The 26,106-nt window shown below is 36.8% G+C and overlaps 1 protein-coding gene across 3 annotated transcripts in view; it reads left to right on the top strand.

The window, feature by feature from the left end:
- Nucleotides 1–26,106, top strand: part of Dtna (dystrobrevin, alpha) — a 328,938-nt gene that overhangs the window by 64,217 nt on the left and 238,615 nt on the right. The window contains exon 1 of one of the 3 annotated variants that reach the window (XM_013014909.1): nt 21,551–21,671. The exons of the other annotated variants lie outside the window; for them this stretch is intronic. The gene's annotated coding sequence lies outside the window, so the exon portion shown is untranslated. Of the gene's footprint in view, nt 1–21,550; nt 21,672–26,106 lie in introns of those variants that run through there. 3 annotated transcript variants of the gene reach the window in all.

Genomic DNA, 26,106 nt, shown 5'->3' with positions numbered 1-26,106 from the left:
AGTTACATGAGTGAGGTAATGAGTACACTTCCTCTTGAACATTGTTACCCCCTCCATTGTTTTCCCCCTACCATCCCCTCCCTCCCTCCCTTCCCCGAGGTTCTTTTTTTTTTTTGATTGTGATTAAGTGATTATGTAATTTCCAGAAATTCTCAGTATTGTGGAATAATGATGCTCATTTAAAGTCACAAGTTCATTCTAACTTTCCTGGAGCAAATTGTCTATCACAGTCTGTAACATATAACTGTGTTCACATGTTATATACCATATATGTGATCAGCATCATGGGGATATTTAGTAGAGGTTCAACCAGATGAGTGGGAGTTCTTTGTTTCTTAAGTCCTGTTTGTTTTGTCATATCACCTAACATTTTGGATTTAGCATCCACTTATCAGGGAGACCATGTACCGTTTGTCTCTTCGCTCTTGGCTTACCTCGCTCAACATGATTTAACTTACACTTTTGAAACTACTTTTAACTATCTATACTTGTATAGAAGGAAATTGAGTATGTTGCATTACAATTATTCAATTATAATAAATTAAAATTTTTAATCCAGTTATTATTTTACACTTTTTCTTTGCAGCTCCTAAATTCTCTTCATTTCATTTGTGTTGAAATTGCTTTCTTTTCCTCCATTCACTAGCACTTATAAGAAAGTTTCTTGGCATTTTTGAAATAAGTTTGCATCATTAATTAATGCCTTTATCATTGATTTATTCAATGTTTCTTTTTTTTGAAGTTTTTATTTTTTATGTTTTTTGGTCGGTCGTGGGGCTTGAACTCTGGGCCTAGGTGCTATCCCTAAGCTCTTCAGCTCAAGGCTCTCTCTCTACTGCTTGAGCTACAGTGCCACTTCCCATTTTCTGGTGATTTGTTGGAGATAAGAGTCTCACAGACTTTCCTGCCTGGGATGTTTTTGAATCACGATCCTCAGATCTCAGCCTCCTGAGTAGCAAGGATTACAGGCGTGAGCCACTGGTGCCCAACAGTTTTTAAATTTTTTATCCATAGCGGTTGTACAAAGAGGTTTCCGTTTAACATGTCATTTTGTTCATGTCACATCTTTCATCCTTCTTCCCCATTCTTCCACCAAATGGCTAAATCTTGTAAAAGTATACAAATGTGCAACAAATACCTCTTTACATTAATTTTTAAAAAACTATGTTAGCCAGGCGCTGCTGGCTCACTCCTATAATCCTAGCTACTCAGAAGGCTGAGAGCTGAGGATCACAGTTCAAAGCCAGCCCAGGAAAGTCCAGGAGACTCTTATCTCCAATAAACCACTAGAAAACCAGAAGTGGTGTTATGGCTCAAGTGGTAGAGTGCTTGCCTTGAGCTGAAGAGCTAAGGGATAAGGCCCAAGCCCAGAGTTCAAGCCCCATGACTGACAAAAACAACAATAACAACAACAATAACAACAACAACAAAGCTAGGATAATAGATTCTTGACAGTTGTTTCTCTCCATTGCAGCTGTCATAAATGCACTAAAGGTAAATCTACTAAAGTTCACTTCAAAACATATGAAAAAACTTTCTTGTTTTCCAAATATGAATTCTAGTTCTGTAGAGCCCTCAATGACCCAGAAGTTGGTATAATCATGTAAATTCTTACAGTTAATCCATCAATAGATAATTTTTTTTACAGAATTGACATTTACCTCTTTTCTTACTTCATTCTACTTCTCTTTGCCTTTAAACTAATTCTGGAAGGAAGGAGCTAGGAACTTGAAAATAAGAATAAAGATCCTCTTTCTTGCAAGTAATAGAGACCCTGACCTGATGATGGCATAGGACAGTGGTTCTAGGGGTATGGTCCCCTGAGAATCTATATCCACCTCACCAGGTCCTTATTAGAAATATAAATGCCTAACTCTGAGGGTGGGATCCAATAAGTCTCTACTTTAACAAGCCTCCAGGTGATTATGAATCACACTAAAGTTAGCAAACCACTGGTTTAGGGAACGGTTTCCATGACAATAGCATATTAATTATACTCTGGAGATTATTCAGGAAACCCCATGCTATCCCTAAAGAGCTTCCCCCAATTTATCACTTCAATGCAAGGAAAAAAAGAGGCACTGCACCTTCGGATTTTCTGCAAATTAAGAAAATTTATGCCTAAACAATTGTAACTGTGGGAAATGTACCTCATGAATTATAAGATTTTTTTAAAGAAAAAAGAACTCAAAGTCTGAGAAGTTAGATTGGATTGATTTGATTTTCCACCCAACTGTATTTAGGTGGGACCTATGAATATGACTTTATTTACAAATGGGGACTTTAAGATGAGGTCATATTGAATTACAGGGAGCCCTAAGAGCAATTTCTGATTTTCTAATCAGCTCCTAAGTCACACACAGGGAAGAGGCCAGGGGAAGATGAGGGTGAAGGCTGGATTAAATTTAGCTGCCACAAACCCAGGGAACACCAAGAACGTCTGATAAGACGTCTGTCCAGCTCCCCTGATAAGAGAAAGACATGGACAGTTTCTCTTTCCAAGTATCCAGCCCAGCCCACACCTCAATTTGGAAATTCCTGGATCATCATGATGCAATAAATGCCTGTTGATTCAAGTCAAGCAGTTTTTGCTTGTTATGGAAGAAGCCCTGTGTCACTAACAGAGGTTTTCATTGGTATACTTGGTATGCTTTTTACTTTCTCCTTTAAAGATCCTTTTCATAAAACATGCTATAACAAGAAGTAGGCTCCCAACTTTCTTGGCACCATCTTCCTTACCCAAACTATACTTGCTATTTGTTTGTCTTTTGTAAGTTTTATTGAGATATAAATAACATACAAAAAGTATATAATTTGATGTTTGATGTACATCTCCATCATGAACTTCTTACTGCAATCAGTCTAATTAACATACATACTTGTTCCCTCACACAGTTAGTGTTTGTATGGTGAAAATAGGACCTGTTCTCTTAGAAAATTCCAGGTAGACAATATGCGTATAATCACGATGCATGTTTCTCTTGGAACTGCAAGGCTATACCCTTTAACCAGCATTTCCCTTTGTTAAGGGTCTTGGAAGAGTTTAGCTTTAGCTAGCAGAGTCATATTCCTGTTACTGTTGTTAGAGAGAAATTTTTCTCCTAGGAGAATATTACATGTCAAACCCTTTTCATTGTGAAGAAACAAAATATTTGTGTATTTTTAGTTAGAAATGATGTCTATTATCTCCTATCCATCTGTCTTTCAATAAAATTTCAGACTGAAGTGTATTATGCTTTTTAAACTGCTTTATACTCATTTGTTCAAATACATAGCCAGCCTTTTAATTAGGCCATTTGACCATTTTATATGCAAATAACTAATACCCCTAAGTCTATCTATAGCTCCTTCTGTTGCTGCTCTAGTTGTGTCATTAATGCACTGACCCTCCACAAACGGGGTTAATTAGAGAGTGAGCATGTGAGTGTGTATGTGCATGGGGTAGCTGCCAGCTGTAGATCTAAGATAAAGAAACGAGATTTGCCAAGCATAGCTTTTTGTGTCCTGAACAAAACAGATGCAATTATTAACTGTACATTCAGGGAGCCTGCCTTAAAGAAATGGATTTGCATTCTGTGTACCTTACTTATATCAACAGTTCTGTAAGATCCTTTGTTGCCTTTTTCCTTCATATGGCTTAGGAAAGCCTCTGTATTTTAATATATTAATAGGTAGTTTTATATCACATGAAGTTCAGAAAAATCATTAATAAGACAATCTCATTGTAATCATTTAAAGGCTTGATATATCTACCTTTATGTAGCTATGCTCTGGCTTCATAACCCTAAGCCAACTAAACATACAAATAAAAACAAATTGTTATACTTTTAGCATTCTACTGTGTGCCAAATGATAGGTTTGAGAGAGGATAATAAATTCAGTCTCATATTCAAGAAATGCAAATCTAAAGGGGAATATTGATAGCTTACTTTTATGTTTTTCCTATTTTTTATTATCTTTAAGTAGTTGTACAAAGAGTTGCCATTTAACAAAGCAGTTTATAAATGCAATGCATGTTGGTCAATGTCTCCCCTTTCAACATTCTTACTCTCCTACCTACTCCCTCCCTGACTCTTCGTAATTTCCTAGGATACATCTTGGATTCTTGTCTCCATTTCCCCCCTCTTCTCTTCATTTGTGTACCCATTTCTCCTGACCCCACCCCTACTGAGTACCCACTTCCTGGTGTTCTAGCTTCCTGAACTTTGATTTTGGCTTTGTAAATTACATAATTTGTAATCTTGAATGGACAGTATTTCAACTAATACAATTATATACATTTGTCTACCACCCAACATATTTACTTACAAGTTTGTAAGCTAAATCTTAAGGGAAAACTTGCATCCTTTGTTTCTCTGGGCATGACTTAATTAAATCAACATATTTTTTCCCAAGTCTTTCCAAAGTATAGTTTTATGAATTGGCTGAAATGAATATTTGGGGTTAGGAGAAACTAAGAAAGCATTCTATATAGATTTCCTGGGGATACCATGATGAATCACCACAAATTGGATGGCTTAATATAACAGAAATTTATTTTCTCATATCCTGGAAGCTCCAAGTCTAAAATCTAAGTCCCAGGAAGGACACAATGCACTTGAAGACTACAGGGGGATCCTTCCTTTGCCTCTTCCAGTTTCTGGCGGCTACAGACAGTTCTTGCCTGTAAACTTCACTCTCTGCCTCCGTCTTCGTAAGACTTCTTTTGTCCCTCCCTGTCTGCTCTTTGTCTCTTATAAAAAATATGTGTCAGTGGGTTGAGTGCCTATCCTAGTACCTGATGTGCTCATCTTGAGATCTTTAATTCAATTACATCTATAAAGATTCATCCTACAAATGGCATAGATTCTTTATTCCAGGAACATCATTTAACCTACTACAATTCCCAAGAGAAGGTAGTATCTCCATAGAGGAGCAGAAATAAGATGGGAGAGATAAGTACTTTTTTTTCTGGCCTGGACAGACTGAGATACTTAAGACTTTCTGACTTTCAGCACAATGTTAAATACTAAATGACTATGGAATCTAAATACACTTGTGAAAATATTCCATTATGCTTAGCATCATATTATTTGGCCAAGACATGGAAACAAGAAGTTTTTCCTTTTTTCTTTATCTTTTTCTTTTTTTTTCCTTTCTTTTTTTTTTTTTTTGGTCAGTCGTGGGGCTTGAACTCTGGGCTTGGGCGCTGTCCATCAGCTCTTCAGCTCAAGGCACGTGCTCTACCACTTGAGCCACAGCACCACTTCTAGTTTTGGATTATTGGAGATAAGAGTCTCATGGATTTTCCTGCCTGGGCTGGCTTTGAACTGTGATCTTCAGCTCTCAGCCTCCTGAGTAGCTAGGATTACAGGCGTGAGCCACCAGAGCCCAGTAAGAAGTTTTCTTCATTGTTGTTGTTTTTAATGTACTATGTGATTTCTTTTTTCCTTTGTGTTTTTTTTCCCCATGGTTTATCCTCTGTTGTCACTGTATTTGATTTTGGTATCCTGGATATTGTATATACATTTATCTGAATTAAGAAAGGGAAGGGAACAACAAAATGGTGAGACAAAGGACAAAGGGCAAATCAATGCAACAGTGATACTAGACTATGTTGGAAATGAACTGTATAACTTGGGGGGTTGAGGGAGGTAAAGTGGGAGAAAAATGAGGGCGAGGGTAACAAGTTCAACTTGAAATGTACTCACAATCTTATTATGTAACTGTAACCTCTCTGTACATCACCTTGAAAATAAATTTAAGAAGAACAAAGGAAAATATTTCATTAGATGCATGATTCTAGACATCAGGAGAAAGACCCACATTGGCCAAATGAATGAGCACATTAATCAGAGCTGTATGAGAACAGAAAAAACAAGCTGAAGAATCCATTCATATTTAAAGAATACTGATGAGCAAATTGCAAAGAAATGATGGGGAAAACAGGAAGGAATTACCTAGGATAGAAAAGGATATTTCTGTCAGATAAGCTGATAAAGGAGTATAAAGCCTGGATTTGAATTTGGATTTGATGGAAGCAATTTCAGAAGTTAGAAATTCAATTTCCAATGGGTTATACATGGTAGAAACTGTGGCAAACATTTAAAACAATGCCTACTGGAAAATGAAATTTGAAAAATCCAAATGCTCCTCAATTTATGTTGGTTCAACTCTTAACTTTTGGACTTTGTGATGTTATAAAATGAGAATAGATCTAGTCAAAACTGTCCTTGGAATCTTAATCTTCCCCTGAGCTACTGATGAGTAATGATATTCTTGCAATACTGTGAGCTTCCAATAACAACTAAACTAGCAATCATCGGGGAAACAAGGAAAATTAATGTAACATTACTATATTCTTAGCCAATCAGGGTGCTCAGTAGATTCACACTGTGAACTTCATTTCAGCTTAGGATTTTTGTCTGTTTGTTTTAAATTGTTTTTTATTATTATCTTTAAGTAGTTGTACAAAGATGTTCCCATTCTACAAAACAGTATATGGATACAAGGTGTCTGACAACATTGTCTCCCACTGCTCCTAACCCATCCCTTCTCTCACTTTCTTTTTTAAATTGAGATTAAGTGATTACATAAATTTCACATATTTCACAGTATTGTGGAATAGTGATACTTAGTTAAAGTCACAAACACATTTTAACCTTCACAAAGTACATTGTTATTATCATGGTCTATACACTTTGTGAATTCTATGAGCTTTGAAAATACAAATTATTTTTTCCATATCAGGTGATGTTTGGGTCCAGCTTAGGATATTTTAAACTTAACGTATCGCAAGTTTATCTGGCTGTAATTCCATTGTAAGTTGAGGTGCATCTGCACATACTTTTCCCTTTAGAATGCCCAAATGGCATGTTTCAAAGAAATGCTGCTTCCACAATTCTGTGTGCAGACAGACACCTGTCCTCAACCTCTTTCCTTTGAATCACAGAGACTTACTGTGCAAGTTGCTATGGCTGAGTAGAGTCACTGTGATGGAGTCTTCCACTCATAAACTTCTGCTCACTGTAAGGTGTCTTATCACATTCACAGTGGGAAAACTGTTTCCAAACTGCGATTCTGATTTGACCTTCTATGGAAACGAATACTTTGGGGCCATCCAACTGAATTCACTGTAAAGCATGAGTCAAGAATGCATAACATGGAGCCAAGACCCTCCTGATTGGTAGGGTGAAATGTATTAGGGTTGCAAACATCCGTCTGCTTTATATACTACAGGTATTTAAACCACATCATACTTTAAAGAGCTCCTCATCAATGACATGTGCTGTTAAGTGGCTTTAAGTTTCCTTGTTGTTGAATGTGCATGTTTATTTTTATCATTATTATAATGTTATTGTCTGTAAGTTGTATAAAGGTGTTTCAATTCAACATGTCAATGTGTGAGTACAAGGCCTCTTGATCAATGTCATCTCTTTCATCGTTTGCTCCCAGCACTCCCATGGCCTCCTGAAATACCTGATGGCTGTGATCCTCTCTGTTGGAAGAGCCCTGAAGAAACTCTTTGTAGCTGATAAACCACAAACTAGGGCTTTTCAATTCCATATTAGGGCTGAGGTTTCATTTGGGAACCTGTATTTCCCCCATAACATTCTTTTTTTTTTAGTGTGTAAGGTTCTTAATTTTTTTGTATTTTTTCTTATATATATATATATGTATATATTGTAAAAATGTTGTACAGAGGGGTTACAGTTACAAGAGTAGGGTAATGAGTACATTTCCTGGCGAGCACTGTAATCTCCTCCTTTATTTTCCCCCTACCATCACTTCCCTCCCCGCCTCCCCAACTCCTCTTGCCCTCCCACCCCAACATTGTAAAGTTTGTTTTCAACATAGTGTTCTGTACATCTCATCGTCACAATGGGTCAGCCTGCATCCCCATTTAAGCATTCTGCTATAACCCTTCCCCTCCCCAAATTATAAAAATGTATACACAAAATGCAGGACACCTGCATCAAATCCAGTGAAACCAGGGGTAATACCGTGGAGGAAGAACATACAAAAGAAACAAAAGAATCACATAATGCATTATAAGTACATTAAAAATACTAGAAAGAAAGAAAAAAAAACACTGTGTCCCTGTCTTGGGGTACATTTTGCTTAACATTATCTCCTGTGGTCATATGTGCATAGCCTTTGACCTTCTCTGCTTGTCCTAGACTGGTACTAGTCATTGCAAACAAGGGAAACCATGGAACCTATGTTTCTTTGGGCCTGACTTACTTCATAGTATAATTTTGTCCAAGTCTTTCCATTTCCCAACAAATGAGGCAATGTCATTCTTTCTGACGGAGGCATAGCATTCCATTGTGTATATGTGTGTGTGTGTGTGTGTGTGTATATATATATATATGTATGTGTATGTATATATATATGTATGTGTATGTATATATATATGTATGTGTGTATATATATATATATATATATATATATCACATTATCTTGATCCATTCATCTACTGAGAGCTGAGGGGCATCTGGGTTGGTTCCATATCTTAGCTGTGGTAAATAATGCTGCAATAAACATGGTTGTGCTGGTAGATTTGGTATGACCTTGTTTGTGATCATTTGGGTAAATGCCCAAAAGTGGGATTGCTGGGTCATAGGGGAGCTCTATGTGGAGTCTTTTGAGGAACCTCCATACTGCTTTCCAAAGTGGTTGAACAAGTTTACACTCCCACCAACAATGCAGTAAGGTTCCCTTCTGTCCACATCCCCTCCAGCATCTGTTGTTATTAGATTGCTTGATTATAGCCATTCTAACTGGGGTGAGGTGGAATCTCAACGTTGTCTTGGTTCACATTTCTTTTAGGGCTAGAGAACTTGAGTATTTCTTCACGTCTATTGTCCATTCTTATTTCCTCTTCAGAGAAGTGTGTCTTTAAGTCTTTAGCCCATTTATTAGTCGGGAAGTTGTTTCTTTGAGAATTTATTCTTGGGGGATTTAGTTTTTTGAGTTCTAAATATATTTTAGATATGAGACCCTCGTCCTTTGTATGGCTAGTGAAGATCTCCCAGTCCATGCACTTTCTATTAATCTTGCTAGCTTGAATTAGTGACAATGAAAACCTCCTGGAAGTTTATTCACTTACACTTTTTTCTTTTTTTGGTTGGTCAGGGGGCTCGAACTCAGGGCCTGGGCTTGGTGCTCTCCCTAGCTTTTTTCTTTTATTTTTTTCAGATCAAGCCTTCCTCTCTACAACTTTGCACCACAGTGCCACATTTGGTTTTGTGGTGGGTTATTGGAGATAAGAGTTCCACAAACTTTCCTGCCCAGGCTGGCTTTGAATGTAGATCCTTAGATCTCAGTCTCCTGAATAGCTAGAATAACAGGCCTGAGATGCCAGTGCCTGGCTTTATTTTTAATTGTATGAGTTTTGGTATTTGGATTTTTTACATTTTAAATGACAACCTTCATTAATACCTCTTGAATTATTTTTTCATCTTTATAGATTGAGATCACAGACAGAGTGTTTATTTCAAAAATTAAAAAATTAAATTTATTCTTCACTGCTTTACAAAATGGGCTTTAAAGTGGGACAAAATAAAAATATTGTGTTTAAAATCATATTTTAACTGCAAATAATTTTAAACTACAATTTGAAGAATTTGGATAAGGTCACTAACAAATTTTTAAACCTTATTTTTACATAAATTCTTTGTGACAGACTAGAAATCAGAATTTAAAAGCACATAACTGGATAAGAGTTTAAGGTATGGATTATAAAAAAAAAACAGACACCAATTTTTGTGTCTTACTTATACTACATGATATATTAAAACAAATAATATTGATAGAAACAAGTCAATAAATATACCTTTTTTAGGATTGAATTACACATGATGTACTTGAACTTTAAAAAATGGAATCTATCTACTATTTTGGTATCACATTTAATTAAGAAATAAATTTAGAGCTTCAGCACATCCTAGAAAAATCCAACAGTACTCTTAGCATTTATATTCACAAACCATAAGTGAGAATTCAGACTTCTGTAGAGCATTTATCTTTGCCTGACAATACCACTATCCAGTTCTTTATTCAGCAGGTTTATTTTTTATGTAACTATATATTATTTTCCTGCATGCTGCAATTATGCCATTTTCTTCACGTGAATATTGCTTTCTGCAGAGAGTGTGCTTTGGAATTAAGAAAAATTAAATACTGTTTCTATAGAACTAGGATTTCTCTATGAACAAAAAGCAGAAAGTGAGACATAGTCAACATGAGTCTGTGTTATGTTGTCCACACTAGAAAGATAATTTCCTAAAAAGAAGGCCATGAAAAATGTAATCTTGGATTTCTCAGTTTTTCATAAGCCAGCCATTTTATACTGCTAATAATTCAGGAGATCCTCAAACCACGATGGTGAGTGTGATTTTGTGTTTTCATGCATGTGTAAGGATGTTATTTGTCAAGGCACTTTGGCCTTACAAACTTGAGGGATGCTTATATCTCCACTAGAATTTGATTTAAGTGGCCATTCTTTTGTAAAGAAAAAAAAATAGTGTTCTTGAAGCGAAGTTTTTATATTATGTTTCCTACTACTATTATGAACTAATGGATACAGACTAATTTCATGAAGAATATGAGAAAATAGTGGCTCTAGAAGCTCTAAATGGTGAGAGCATCAGCTGAAGTCTGGTGGAGTCATGGCGGGTGACGTCACAATGAGGCCACCCTGTGAGAGAAGAACTCACAAGGCCAGACAGAAAGCCAGAGAGCAATTCCAATTCAAGCTTGTAGATTTGGTCTCCAGAGAGCTAGCTCTAGGGTCTCATAGGAGCTATATTAATCCTTCCAGAGAGAAAAACCCCCAGTGACCTAAGAACCTCCCACTAGGCTCCACCTTTTAAAGTTCTACACTGGTCAGTATCACTAAGCTAAGGACCATGCCTCCAATCCATGAACTTAGTGGTGGGAAACAGAAAGACAGTGTTTTTAAAGTTCAGTTGATGGGGTAAGTGTTTTAGAGGCCTTGCACTAAATACACATAATTGGGGGAGGCTTTTTGGGGAAGAATAAAAATATCAGGTATCTTTGCGGAAGTCATGCTTGTAGGAGAAGACAAGATTGGAAGCCTTGAGTAGGCTCCAAAGGAGGGGTTTGCTTTAGAAAATGTTGAAAGGAAAGTTGTAGGATGAGTCACAATACTGAGCACTCACTATATACCTGGAACAGTAATAGGCTTCCGTATTCAGTGCCACTTACATCCCTGTCAGGCATATCATTATGTTCCTTTACTAATGAGGACATGAAGTTTAATTAAGTTCTTCATGTGGAATGAAATGAACAGAAAAGAAATTTAAGTTTATGACTGGCTGGCTACCAATTTATGTTCTTTCCACCACTAAATGTATAGCCAAAGAACTGGAGAATATTATGTGAGAATCTCTGGGTACGAGGCTCAGGAATCAGTTCTTAATTTGCAAGAATGAGATGTACAAAACGTTATGTTGAAAAATGAACTTTACAACTTTGGAGGTGGGGTGTGAGGGAGGGGGGTGTCGATGGGAGGACCGGATGGTAAGGGGAAACAAAGGAGGAGGCAACAATGCTTGATAAGAAATGTGCTCATTTCCTTGCTCATGTAATTGTAACCACTCTGTATGGTATTTTCACAATAAACAAAACTTATTATTAAAAACATATCTCATTGAAGTTTCTAAAACCTTGCTGGGGATAGAAACTGCTATTACAAACACTAGAAATAAGAAGGCAATATTGATTTCTCTACTCCTTAAAAATTAATATTACTTATTTAATTTTCTATCCCTCCCTTGGTTTTGTTTAAACCGTCCTCAAAAACCAGTATACTTGGTTAGGAAGCATAATTTCTAATGATCTATAGCCTATAGCATTGTAAGATAACTTGAGGTGAAAATTAATTACATATTTCCAAATAATTTGTAGAAAGGATTTTGAGTGTTCCCAACACAAAGAAATGATATATATTTAAGAGTATGAATGTGCCAGTTACCTTGATCTAATCATTACATATTGTAAACATTGAAACACTGTACTTCATAAATATGTATGATCACTATGTGCTAATTAAACATGAAAGAAAGTACAAGCAATTTCTCCACTATGCCATCTTACAAGCTATGAGCTAACAGATGCTCCAACACAGACTTGACTCCATCAATTTTTGAATGATCTACACTCAATTCAGGTAAAGGATCTTAAAGAGTTATATGTTTTCCAGGTAAATTAAGGTGCTTTCTTTGAGTGTTTGCTTTTGAGGTAACAAAATGGCTACATTCAGTTGGTGAAATATACTATGCCTAGTCATTGGCTCTTTTCAAGGGATTCTGCTCAGAACTATTTTTCTCTTGTGAGTTTTATAACATGGGTTTATGTTTTAGTCAACCTGCCTCATTCCAAAAATAGTAATACATGGGCCACAGAGAGAGACATACATATTTATATAAATATGAATTTATATACACAAATATACATGTATTTGTGTATAGATATATACATGCATGTATTTGTAAATACACACAGATGTTTGCATTTTACATGCACATTATCTATCTAAATCCTGGATTCAATTTTGATAGAATTTCAGGAATTTACACCAATGTATTTTATTTCATATGAAGTTAGTCACCTTGAATGTTACCTACAAATCATAATGCAATGAAAAGTGAATTCTGTATTATCAAAGTTTAATAAGAGAATACGATATTGAAGTTAATAATTACTCATGACAATTACCATACCCAGTTTTGCCACCTCTATCAATCTGCTCAAATGTCTAAAACTATTCTAAAAAATAGTTGAAGATAATATATATATAACTAAATAATGCATAGTTTATTGATACATGTGTTATGTTCTGGTACACTCTAGGTATTCTTCTCATTAGCTTGCCTGAGTACAGGTAAATAACTGGGTAAAAGCTTTTAGTTACATAAATTAATAATTAATATTTGTATATGCAATTATATCCTGTGCAATATGAAGTTCTGCAATATATATAAACCATGGAATGGCTCAGTCAAGCTAATTAGCATATAAATTGCTTCATATAGCTACCATTTTGCATGGTTAAGAAGACCGAAATTCTATTTTATTTATGTTTAATTAATTCATTAATGATTCTAAAATGTTACTGTTGTTTTGGAGCATTTTAATATAATGTTTAAGTTCTTTTTACCTTCTTTTACTAACACACCTTATCTATTATTAACTTTTCATTTGAGAGTCTGTAAGAAAGCATTTGATTGACATCCTATGCACGTCTTCAAAGCTTCTCAATAATCTCAAATTTCTAGTTCTTTAATTACACCAAGTGACCATGTTTCATCCTAACTTCAAGGATAGCAAACGAGTCTATCATCTTCAAAAATCATTCATTCAGATTCTAGGTTCTTCTCATGTCCAACTTTTTTCCAAATACATTTGTGCAACCTTCTTTCTTCCCTGTACATTGAATTCACTTTTCTTTCCAACCTTCACCTTCCTATGGTCATCGTTGCACAACTCCCACACCCTGCCCCACTGAGTTCAAGCTATTAAACTACCCTAAAATTTCAGGATGTGCTTACCAGGAAGGTCTTCCATAATGAGACAGGCCTGGAAGGATCACTGTGCCTATTGGTCAGGAAGTCCAAAGCCCCAAGTCCTTATGTAAAAGTATGAAAGAAGACTTTTGGGGTTTTCTCACTCATAGATCTGTGGGAGATGGAAAACAAATACAATGAGGCCCTCTAAAATAGGAGATTAAGAGCTCCGAGCTAAGAGAAATTATAAGGCACCCCAAGTAACCAGAATAGAGTTTCTTCATTTTAATTGAATCTTATATTTCATGCTTCTATAGATAGTTATATACCTTGCTAGGATTACCTTTCATTTTAACATTCCAGATTCTTAGGGAAAAATATAAAGGACACACACACACACACACACACACACACACTGACTTTTATGGGATCATTTTGGATAGATATTTGATAACTTTTTCCCTTGTTAAGGCCATGCTTAAAAGTGAAGGCAGAGAATTACAATTCAAGTTGTGCTTGGATATACACTCAATATACTATGCAACCTTCTCAGCTCCCCCTACACTGACATGTTGTAATTCACTGAATACATTAGAAAGGGGAAAAAAATGTAGCAACGAAGAGATTATTGGCTCTATCTCAACAGAAAAGCAATGAATTAAATGGTACTCGATTTGGCTGAGAAGAATGTAGACACCCACATATCTGCAGAAGAAATGCTACCGGGAAGCAATCAGAGACTCCATCAAGAATGCTAGGAAGATTCTCAACAATTACAGGCAATGTTAAGGCTAGCAAGACCGATTTGGTGCTATAAAGAGGACTGATTGCAGCACTGTACAGACTAATGACTTCCTCCCTGGGGAACACATGGGTGGGGCTTGTTCTCTGGGATAAGTATTCTAGTTAGGCATAGACCCACCAATACTGGCAACTCCAGTGGCAGATGAGAATAAAAGGAACCACTGAGTTCTGGAATATGAACTGGAAATCTAGGTGCTGAAAGGTGAGGGATTTCCTCTTACTTAACCCAGGAGAACCATGGAAAGGCCTTCTTGTAGAGAGCTGACTGTCCAAGGGGGCAAAAATTCAGTTAGTCTGAAAGATGTTCTGGTTGTGTAATCATTTTATAGTGATGTCTTGTAGCCCACAATACATTACTTGAGCAAAGAGTTAAGAAATATCAAATATGGAGGAGATTAACAATGTAGACCAAAACAAGTAAACTAATTAACAAGAAATCAAAGGGAAGGCTGGGAAGGTGGCTCAGTGGTAGAGCGCTTGCCTTGCATGCCTGAGGCCCTGGGTTCGATTCCTCAGCACCACATAAGCAAAAAGAAAAAAGCCGGAAGTGGCGCTGTGGCTCAAGTGGTAGAGTGCTAGCCTTGAGCTGAAGAGCTGAGGGACAGCGCCCAGGCCCAGAGTTCAGGCCCCACGACTGGACCTAAAAAAAAAAAAGAAAAGAAAAGAAAAGAAAAAGAAATCAAAGGGACAATACTACAAGGAGAACAGAATAAAGATGAAATGTATGTTCTTAACAAATATCAGGAAAGAGATGGTATCCTTCAGACTAAACATGATGCTATGAAAATTGGGCAATCACCGATAAAATTCTTAGATGTTAAGGACATGTTGGCAGAAATTAAACATTGAACTGAAGAGAGATGAGAAATTCTTCCAGGGAGATGACGAAGATGAGTAGAAGAAATAAGATAATAGAATGTGTATAACTCTAGGGGTTCTATTCCACCTTAAAGGAATTTAACTTCAGAATGCAAGCACAGAGGAAATGGACGTCATAGATTGCTTTAAAAATTGGGTGATACAATTTCCCATAATTGCAAGAATAAAAAAGTTTTAACCATCTAATGGGGAAAGAAAGGAGATATCACACTAAGATGTACTGTTATACGAGGTAGACTACCAATGCCAGAGAGGAAATGGGAGGCGTAATGAAATGAGAGGGAGAGAGGCAAAAAAAGGGGAGTAGAAAGAGAGAGACAGATATAGAGACACAGAGCCCTACTAGTTTTCTACTGAATGTGTTATAATTAGTATATTTATATATTTGACCTTCCCAAGCATAGGGTTATTCTTACTATAGGTATTCACAATGAGAACAGATTTAGGATTGATAAATCAACAACATGAATGTGATCATATTAACTGTACTCTTCATGTCACATATTAGCTTTTTATATTTGTCCATACCAAATAACATATACATTTAGATCTATATTTTGACTTTCTCACTTTTACTCCAATCCTGCCCCTGGAAACCATCATTTTATTCCATTTATTTGCTTGTATCCTTAGAACCCACATGTCATTGAAATCTTGTGGTATGTTTATTTAGTTTGATATAATATCCTCTAGGATCATTCATGATATTCCAAATGACAAGATTTTTTGTTATGGCTTTATAATACTCCATTATATGTATATATACAATAATTTTTAGTAACTTCTGTTGTTTAACATATCAGTTGTTCCTACATCTTAGCTATTGTGAATAATTCTGCAATAAAAAGGAAGTGTAAATATCTTTCTAATGTAATCATTTTATTTCCTTTGGGCATATGCCTAGCAGAGACATCTTTGGATATGTTCTTAAGCTAACTGGCATTTAATAGCATTATGCAGAGCATGCCCCTATTTTGAATTTCTTTTTCTGTTTTTGATTGTTTTTTCTTTTATGTGCTGGACTTGGGCTTGAACTCAGGGCCTGGCACTGTCCCTGAGCTTTTGTGCTCAACGCTAGCATGCTTTCACTGGAACCACAGCTGCAATTTCTCCTTTCTGGTGGTTAATTGGAGATAAGACTCTCATGGACTTTCTTGCCCAGGCTGGCTTCAAAACACAATCCTCATATCTCAGCCTCCTGAATAGCTAGGATTACAGGAGTGAGTTGATCCATCAGGGCCCAGAATTGAATTTCTTTTGTATCTGTTGCTATGGCGCTGTTTATTATATACTTTCTCTTGTTTATCTATTACTTATTTTTTTTAGTTTCTTTCCTTTGAGCAAAACTATGATCCCCACCCAAACATTTTTGTTTTGCATAAATAGTATGTATTTTAACATTCCAATACCTATAGAGAAATATGAAGCATTTTAGTGTACCCTAATTTAACATAAATGAGATGCAAAAGCATTAAAAAAAACTCAACAACAAAATGATCTCATCCTTCATTAGTCTCTTAAGGACTCAGAGAAGAATATACATGACAAGGACCATTTTCTTCTGAATGCCCAGGGTTTTCCTATGAAAATGTATACTAAGTCCTGAATTTGAATCTCTCGCTTTCCTGTGCATGGGCTATCAGGAGCATTTGTCACTGCCAGGACTGTGCTAGTACAGTCTATTTCTGAAGAACAGAGGAGAAATTAACTGCTTGTTCATGATAAATCAAGAGTATCTGGTTTGCCTGTTCTCTGCCCAGTTTTCTTTGGAAGCAAGCCCTGAAAGCTATTTTTCTGATCACTCCTAACTCATGTGTTAGTGCTTACGAAAAAGGAAAACAACATTGACTCATGATAAAGATGGAGTTCTAGCCATTATAAATCTTATCAATTACCTTGTGAAGATTACAGGGACAGGAAAAAATAGTCATCTCATTGTCTACTTATGTCTAACTAACCATATGTCTAACTAACATTCTTCCTGCTACTGTAGATCATTCTGGGATTTCTAGAATCAGCACAGATGGAAATGTAAGGGGAAATAAAGTTGAGTACCAAAAAAACTTGATTAATGAATATTGCACTATAAGGAATGACCAGTTACAGTTTGGGAAAAACATGTAATAGCTTATTACTTAATGGAACATAGGAGAGGGCACAACATTTCCTTCTTAAGACAAATGCAAATGATTGTTATCTCAATGTGAACTGATGTAGAACCATTTTCTGTAGGTTAAAACACAAACTTTTACAAACATAGTTCTTTGCTTTCAACAGCACTTCTTGAGAATCAGTTTTGTGCTAATGTTACCAGAAGACACAATATCAAAGCAGTGATTTAGACATGAACTAGTTTGTTCATGACCTCTGTGTGCTCTTCATAGCTCATTTACACTTTGAAGAATAGTGACTTGATTTAGAAAGGAATTCATTCATTCATTAAGGGCAGAAATAGTTGCCCTCTAAGTTGTGGAGTTTATTTCTTTCCATCTATTTGAGAATGTATGAACTACTATAAATACTACCATGTAACTGACCATCAAGAAATGTTTGCTGACCCCCAGCTACTCACAAGACACAGATTAGAAAGATCAAGCTCCAAGACCAGTCTGGAGAAAAAGGCTGGACATAGTGCTAAAGGTCTGTAATCCCAGCTACATGAGTAGTATTAGTAGGAGGGTAGATGTGAGCCCTATTCCAGGCACAAAAGGAGAGATCCAGTCCAAAAAACAACTAAAATAAAAAAAATGTCATGACACAAGTGGTACAGCAACTGCCTAGCAAGTATGAGGTTTTGACTTCAAACACTAGTGCCACTAAAACAAAAACATAAAAGAAATGTTTTTCCATTTCTTTATGAATGGGGCAATGTCATTCTTTCTGATGGAAGCATGCAATTCCTTTGTGTATATATAAACATTTTCTTGATCCATTCATCCCCTAAGGGGCATCTGGGTTGATTCCATATCTTAGTTTTGGTAAATAATACTTCAACAAACATGGTTGTGTTGGTGGCTTTAGAGCACACTGTTTTGTGGTCATTTGGTTAAATGCCCAGAGTGGGATTTCTGGGTCATAGGGGAGCTCTATGTTTAATCTTCTGAGGAAACTCCATACTGCTTTCCAGAGTGGTTGAACAAGTTTACATTCCCACCAACAGTGTAGCAGTATTCCTTTTTGGCCACAACCTCTCCAGCATCTGTTATTATGTTTTCTTGATAACGGGGTCTTTCTAACTGGGGTGAGGTGGAAGCTCAATGATGTTTTGATTTTCATTTCTTTTACAGCCAGAGATGTTGAGCATTTCTTCATGTGTCTGTTGGCCATTCTTATTGCTTCTTCAGAGAAGTCTCTCTTTAAGTCTTTAGCCTACTTATTAATGGGGTTCTTGTTTCTTTGAGGATTTGTTTTTTGGAGGTTTAATTTTTTGAGTTCTAATATTAAATGAAATTAACCATATTCAAAAGAAACATAAGCTGTATGGGTTCACTTATTTGTAATAACTAGAATATGTCTAGGATATTCTTAGGAGAGGCTCACAATGGCTCAAAAACTATGTGTATATGACCATATAAAATGATACTTGTCAAAATGAACTCCAAGAAAAGGAAACAAGAGGAATTTTTTGTACGGTTTGCAGTTATATCTTTTTATTTTTTGGCCTGGGCACTGTTCTTGAGCTCTTTAGCTCAAGGAGAGTACCCTACCACTTGAGCCACAGCACCAGTTCCAGTTTTCAGGTGGTTTATTGGAGATAAGAGTTTCATGGACTTTCCTGCCCAGGCTAGCTTTGAACCATGACACTCAGATCTCAGTCTCCTGAGTAGCTAGGATTACAGGCAGTTATTTCTTTGTTATCTCTCCCCCCCCCTTTGGTCTATTCCTTGATGTCACTGGTTTTTTGTATGTTTGTTTGTTTTGTTTTGTTGTTTTCCCATACACTTTGTCTTGTCTGTAACTTTATCTGATTTGGGGAAGGGAAAGGGATCACAGGAACAGTGGGACAGATAATGAACCAATTGAACTGTGATACACATTAGACCCTTCCTTGGAAATGAACTTTACAACTTAGAGGGGAGGAGGATTGGGAAGGAGAAAAGTAGAAGAAAATGAAGGAGGGGCTAACACTGTTCAAAAACAAAGGTACTCATTACCTGACTCCTGAACGTGTTAACTGTAACCCCCTTTGTACATCACCCTTACAATAAAATTTAAATTTAAAAAAAGAGTTATTTGTTGAATTAAGAACTGCTGTGTAGAATGCATAGTTTCAACCTACAGAAAATGATATGACAGTGGGGCACAGGTAGCTCATGCCTGTAATCCTAGATACTCAGAAGGCTAAGATCTGAAGATCATGAGTCAAAGCCAGTCCGGGCAGGGAAGTCCATGAGACTCTGATCTCCTGAAAACCACTCAGAATACCAGAAGTGGCACTGTGGCTCAAGTAGCAGAGTGCTAGCCTTGAGCTGAAGAGCTGAGGGATAATGCCCAAGCCCAGAGTTCAAACCCCACAACTGACAAAAAAAAATGATATGACATGCCTATTTTTACTTGAGGAAATCTTATAGAAAATGATACACGCCCTTACTTGTGTATGTAGCACTATGCATATTCTGCCATCTTTGCCTAAGATGTCAACTTTAAGGAAAAAAGCAGTGAATGCTCCTCCCGCCTCTGCTCCTTTGGAAATATTTGTTTAGACATCTGGTTATGGAGTTGGACTAGAGAGTGAGCAGTTGGTAGCCCATCAGTCTCGCTGGGGGTATCAAAATATCAATGAAATAAATTAGCAATATAGTAAAAGTTAATTATTTTCACTCATGATTTTATTTAATCGTCTTGCTGTAGATGTAACAAAAGATCACCCAAGCAAAAACAACAACAAAACAAATCAAAACAAAAGTTTACTTTCTGGAGTCAACCATTTGCCACTGAATATTCTTGAGATGTGTGTGTCCAAGGAGCAGCTGCAGCCACACCACACCGCACGCCCAGCCAGCTGGCAGTTGTCAAGAACTGGCAATGCCTGGACTTGGTATGTGTCTAATGGCCAAAATTACAAAGCCTTCATCAGGCTTCTGAAGGAGCTATGAGTATCATTGACGTGCCCATCTTAAAATCACTACTGTGATCATTATAAAACAAAGAAAACCCATTTCCAATAGCAGAAGATGTTTTGACCCTAGTGACCAGTAACCAAATGTCAAGCTGAGATTTATTAGTAGTGATTTACAGCGAGTTGCCTATTAGAAACTCTGTCAGGTTCTATTTGATGGAATGTATCTCTTTTTTTGTAATTTCCACTCAATCAATTTCTCATCTTTTCTATATATGAGTGTGTATCACACAAGGGACACAGACACACTCATACACACACACACATTTTCCTTGTCCTCATTAAAGTTTAACATGACAGTCTTGAAAGGTACCAGGGAGGGGTAAAAGTATGCCTTCTAGCTTCTCCTCCTGCTGTTTTGGAATATAAAAATGACGGTCCATTGAAATCAGTTTCTCCATAATGCATATAAGCAGTTCTGAGCTTTCTTTTTTGTTTTTATTGCTGCTCTTTTTTGTGTGTCTCCTCACAGAAAATCCACCTATTGAACCATTTGCCAATAGATTCTGATTCTGTCAGTCTAGCTGATAGGCCCCACCCACCTCACATGATGAAAGCAGACACAACTTCCAACCATATGTACCCCCCTTCCATTCTTGCTATAATCAGAACCATGCTGAATAAAATAGTAACTGGATATTAAACCTTAAATGCTCCCTACTGGAAAAAAAATTCTTTTTTACATTCTCCAAAAGTCACTGGATTCTCTTCAAAGTTCTCCTTGTCTGTATGTTGTTTACCTGGGACGTCACTGGTGCTGAGTCCCAGCACAAAACTTAAGCTTGCCTGGCTTGCTCCTCTCAGGAATGCCAATCAGAGAATGTTCTCTTTCAGACAGCCAAGTTTGGAAGTCAGTTGGTCTCTGGCAGTCAGCAGGGGGAGGGGAAGGGAAGGCAGGGGAAAGGAAGCAGCAGAGTCCTCCAGCTGATCTTCAACTTGCAAGTGTTTCTGTAATAGCCATCAATGAAAGCATTTCCTTTTACCCACGCAGAGACAGGTAAAAGACAGCTGAGTAAATCAGCCTTAGATGAAACAGGAAGCTGGGAGGGAGGGCAAGAAAGGGAGGGCAGGGAGGGAGGGAGTTTGAAAGCCTGCCATTGGTGAGCTTACCGAGGCATCTGCCAGTGGGACTTCAGTGGAATGTGAAACCAAGTCATTTTCAAGTTAAAGATAGACACAGTGGACACACAGGATCCAGAGCCGGGTTTCAAGCTCCTGTCTCTCCCTAGAGTTTTAGTGGTCTCGGCAGTACTCAGCAATTGAGTGGAAGTTTGTTCTTGCAGTGAACAACACTAGGAGTTAATGTATAATCTGATCCTACTGGAATTTAAAGGAGATCCTAGGGTGCGTCCTGTAGGGTAAGTGAACACATTGGCTGGAACATGCGTGGGCTCTCTGGGAAGGTGGATACTGAGTTTTTCTTTCTGATTGGTGTGCATGCAAAAGTGATTCTGATCATCTCCTGGTGTTTGGATGTAGCCGTGGTTACCTTTACTCATCATGGTTGGCTTTGTACAATTGTGGGTGGCAGAAGGAAATAGGATATTTTAGCTGATTTGAAATGTACAAGGCAGGTCTATACCTTCCCTTGTTTTTTACTGTTAACTCTTGCCTGGTGAGTTTCTTTAGTGACACTATCTCATAGTAGTATAACATGGAGCATTACCCTATCCACTAAGTGAAATTGTAGCACTTAGATCCCTATTTGCCTCTAGGTCACTTCCTAAACTGTGGAGAAAAAACAAAAAGTGGTTCCACAAAAGAGGGAATGGATAAGGTAATCTTTCAGAGCACCTAAGAAACAATCAGAAACTTTTCTATTTTTCGTAAAGCAATGTAGGGGGGCGGGGAATGCGGTTTTCAACAAAATGGACAATGTATTAATAGCAGTTGTTTTTGGTATTACCTCATTAATTGCAAGCCATTCTCCTCCTCCAGAGCAGATATTTGCTAAGTGAATGAAGGCATTGTGATTATCAGGAGCATGAGAAAAGAGAAAGAAAAATATTATCTTAGATTGCTATTACCAGGCTGTGTCTTGAGGATTCAGAAGCTTCTTTTTTATTAAAGTGAATAACAAACTCATTCTTCATGTGTTCATCATGTATATCTGTGTGTATACACACAGATGCTTCATGTTGTTTTGTCAAGTGATCTCTCCCTTTACTCTTATTGACAGCTCTTCCAAACTTACACCAAATTCCTTCTGAATAAATACTGTCCTTCATAGTCACAGAGTCCATGGTGTGACTTGGGAATGGTGCTTTATATGGGAAAATACGGTTGCTAACGCTCATTTTACAGAAAGGTGGGGGCAGGGGGGGGCCGGCTGGGTGAAGCATTGTTAAAGGAAACCAGCCAGTTTGGGGGCACCTTTTGTTTTTGTTCTTGATCAGCTTCAGATGAACTAAATGGACAAAATTAGGTACAGACAATGAATGTCTTAGTGTGGATCTTACCCTCAGCTTTGATAAGAACAAATAGTATGTTGTGTTACTTTTCTAACTTGAAAAAAACAGGCATGATGTAAACTTGAGGTTACAACCTCTGAATAACTTGGCAAACCAAGCGAAATGAGATGTTGGCATAGCCCAGGTTTTCTCTTTCTCCTCTGCCCACCCTCCCATCTCCCCTCTGCTCTTTCTCTCCGGATCTCACAGGGCCTTCCCCAACAGTCAAGACCTTGCCTGAGGAAGAATCTGACTATCTAGTGTTTACAGACAGTGTTCTAAGTCCATCAGGATCATTTGCAGTTCAGTGTAAACATCTAACCTTCATAGAGTTCAGGCAACTTGTTAAGTTATGGTTAATGTTTAGCAATACTTACAATTAATTCATTAGGTTGGAGAAATTCCAGCTTATTTTCATTTCCCTATAAGTAGATAGTATTTGTGTCACATCAGATACTTGGTCAGTAGGCATAATCAGCTGTGTCCCATATGACATTAAGAAAGAGTTTGGCAGAAATCTTGACTGTTACTCAGAAGCTGTGAACACGTACACCTTTACACAGTGCACATGACACATGGAGGTAAACCTTTCACTTGCATATTTTTCTGATCCAATCACAAAATAAAGTTATATTAGGCTTAAAGTTACATTAGGCTTGCTAATGTGGGAGTTGAGATTGTTAGTTGTCAGTGTTTTAAAAGAAAGCATAAAGTAAAATTCTATCATGGAAACTCTGTGGCAAAATAGTGTTGATAGGAATAAAGGCAAATATGTCTGTTTATTAATTTTATGTGATTATGTTAGGATCAAGATTTCTACTTCCCTGACACAATTGTCAAAGTTGGCTTTTATTTCGTGGGACATAGTAAAGGTAGTTGCTTAATGATTCACATTGAAATATGTCAAATTTGATGCAAGTCTCATCACACTGGTCTATATATAGTATATTATACATTATATAACACAATAATGCTAATATGTAAATCCAACCATGACTAGATTTTTTTTTGCCATTTCTCAGTCATTGTTTCTTATTTTCTTGTCAGTTGAGATATGCTGCTACATGCAGAAGATGTTTGCTTGTTTTTGCTTGTTTGTTCAATAAGTGTAAGGAGAATGGTGCCCCCTGGAGAGGAGACTTTGGTTGGCACCTGCCAAGCATCTGGAGGCCATAGCAGACTGGAATCCCTTTAGATAAAACACAGCACCTGAGGCTCTGTGAACCCCTTGTGTAACAAGCCAGGCTGCACGTTCATGTGAACACTGACATGTGTCAGGTTCTTTCTAGCTGAAGGAAGGTTTGGCCTTTTCAGATCCCAGTGGAAAGCTGAGTTAGTGAAATCCTCAATCTGCAGCTCAAGAATTTTGACTTCTCAGAGAAACCTTTAAGCTTTCCAAGAAATGAAGCTGTTTCTCAGGCGTATTGTTTTTCGTTGGTTGTGTTTTGCCCCCATGATAGTCATAGACTCAAAGGCAAAACTTTAAACACTGAATATACCTTTGGGGTTTCTGCTTTTCAAGATTTTCATTTGCTAAATTCTCACCATCATATTAACTCTTGCTGCTTTTATATTTTGAGTAGTTTTACCTAACTGACTGGCCAATCCAAATGATCTCATTGTTGTGGCTGAAAATGGAATTTGCTCTACTGTACATTATTATTTTACTCTTTATTCCAGAGAAGATAGCAGACAGTCTACTGATATTTTTGGTGATCTCGGGCAGTTTCTGTGATTTGTTTCAATTTTTTATGTTTTAGTTGTGACCTTACTTATTAGTCATTTTGGAGAAAATTGCACAAGCATACTGCAGTGTGATGTTTCCAATTTGATATGAACTATCTGTAATGTTTTCATTTGTGCCTAGTTAACCAACTACTTTCACTTAGGGCTGTTAACCTTGAGTCTTCTGGCTTCCTTTTGGCCTGTAATCAATGCCACCGCATTTCAAAACAAAACCTTTCTTTCTCATTCTTTTTTCAATTGCTCAACTTCAAGAGTTCCCTTAGATATTTCTGTGATTCTACTATCTTCAGTATCTATCTGTCTGTCTGTCTCTGTCTGTCTGCCTGTCTGTCTGTCTATCTATCTGTATCATATATATCACCACCCCATTCTACGACCAACATATCAGTCTTATAAAAATTATGGTTATCAATGGTCAGTGGCTCACAGGCCCTTCATATTAAAGCTAAGCCTCTTTATCACCTCTTATAAGGTCTGTCTCAATGTGGTATCCACTTCTTTAATAATTACCACCAGCATTTTACTAACACAATCATTGCCTCCAGTATTTGTCATATACTTTCATCTGCTGATATAATCCATCTATTTCTATTTATCCCAGATTGCTTCTTGCACCTTTCCTTTCACCTCATAAGTCATCTATCTTCATGGTTCTTTCTCTAATGGTCTAGTTTGCCTGCTACTCCAAGAGGCTCTACTGGCAAGAATTACATCTTATCCCTTTCTGTATTCTCAGTAACTGGTACACAGAAACTGTTCACTGTATGTTAAAGGAATTAATATATCACTATTGTAACGATAATGTTCCTCAATAATTTATTGTTTTCACTTTACTCTTTTATAGGCTAAACATAATTACTCTTTGTCCTTAGATTCTTTTTCTATAGTAGCAATCACTAATGTTACTATATGCCAAGGAGACTCAGGAAAAGATATATTTGTTTGTCTGACAGTTGTCATTGTTGTGGGTGAGGGGATTATCTATTTCCTTTTAATGTCAAATGAATCAAACATACAACAAGAGAGAAGTATGATGAATCAGATGGACATTATCAAGAGATATTTGTAATCAAAAGATAATCAAGATTAGGAAGATTAATATGCTTCAAAAATATATTCCAGCATGTTAGATAGCACAACAAGAAAAAGAGCATGACACAACTAAATTAAAATTTTTGTATTTTATACAACCTGAATCTTGACCACCAAATACAGCTCAATAGTTTTCAGAGTGTTGTGTGCAAGAAAAGAAAGCTAATTATTTATGTGATAGTATGACTTGAAGTCTTAAATCTGTTTAAAAATATTAACATTGTAATACCTTGACATAGAACTTTGATCTCATTTTGCTCTCAGCATATGCTAAGCAAATAAAAACTGTATTATCAATTAAAACTGGAATTTAGTTGGTGAGAACCACAGATGAAATATATAGCTGGTTTAAGGATATTTATTTAATTGCATGTTCTTTGAACTATTCATGTATTTTTTCCTACATTTATTGATCCAGTATGACAGCTTGATATACCATCTCCCAAGATTTAGGAAATTAATAATTTGGCATAATTTTTATCTAGGACTGTCCTACTTTAACAAA

This window comes from Dipodomys ordii, unplaced genomic scaffold (genome assembly GCF_000151885.1).
Source record: "Dipodomys ordii isolate 6190 unplaced genomic scaffold, Dord_2.0 Scaffold25, whole genome shotgun sequence".
NCBI classification, from domain to species: domain Eukaryota; kingdom Metazoa; phylum Chordata; class Mammalia; order Rodentia; family Heteromyidae; genus Dipodomys; species Dipodomys ordii.
The sequence above is the reverse complement of the archived record's forward strand: the minus strand, read 5'-3'. Positions and strand labels throughout refer to the sequence as shown.